Here is a 1169-nt window from a genome sequence, read left to right on the forward strand (position 1 = left end):
CATGATTATTACAATATATTATACAGATGGTAACATTACAAAGATTCACTGTTTTATGGGGGATTTTACATTACCAATAAGTTCCTGTGAACACAAGCTTCTTAGAAGAAAATATTTACATAAATCTGTGAGTTGATACAAATAGGATGGGGAATCGTTTTAGTAAACTAACAGGTTTTTCCCTGGCCCTGTTTGTTGGTACATGCAATGAAATGTTATCTGGAATGAGCTTAAAGTGTTTTTTGTTGTTAAGTTGGAAATTTGTTCATTTGAGCAACTTAAACGTGTGTTAAAATCTAATTCAAGGAAAAACAAAACTACAAGTAACTCAATTCTCAGTTTCACAGAAGAGGTCTCCCAGTGGGTAAGTTTAATTACCTACACTTCTATGATACGGGGTATGAATGTGGGCTTCATCCAAACTAATAGTCAAGGAGGGAGGTAGGAGTCCAGGTGTACTTGATCCACCCAGGTCTCATGACCAAACAACGACCAAATGAAACAACTGGGGTCTGGTGGACAGAGCACATATTCCATTGTGTGGCTTTAGGCTAAAAAATCACCAACAACAACCTTTAGAAAAGCGCGTGATTGTGAAAATGATGTTGTTAGTGGCCCACAATCTTTATAGTGTGAACATCTCGCAAAAATATTATAACATTTTAACCATTACTTCATGGTAATGAACCATGAAAATGTTGTTTAACTACAAAACAAAGAAACTGAATTAAGTATGAATGTTAGCTCGACATCTTTATACAATAAGTTTCAATAAAGTTTAAATATTTCACGAATTAGCAAGACACATCGAGCACACGTGTTTGTTTATTTTCTTTTAGTAGCAAAACAATATCGGACTACCTGCTGTGTCCACCGCGGGGAATCGAACCCCAGATTTTAGCGTTGTGTTGTAAGTTCGTAAACATACCGCCGTCCCACTCGGAAACAAATGACCGAATCACAGATATGATGAAACAAGATGTTTTTTGTTGCTTGATCCCAATACTCTTGTATTTTTTTAATCTTTTCTCTGTTTTCGATACTTTGATCCCATTATTCCTGTATTTTTAAATTCTTTCTCTGTTTTCGATACTTTGATCCCATTATTCCTGTATTTTCTAAATTCTTTCTCTGTTTTCGATACTTTGATCCCATTATTCCTGTATTTT

The sequence above is a fragment of the Limulus polyphemus genome, unplaced genomic scaffold (genome assembly GCF_000517525.1).
Source record: "Limulus polyphemus unplaced genomic scaffold, Limulus_polyphemus-2.1.2 Scaffold354, whole genome shotgun sequence".
Taxonomy (NCBI): Eukaryota; Metazoa; Arthropoda; class Merostomata; order Xiphosura; family Limulidae; genus Limulus; species Limulus polyphemus.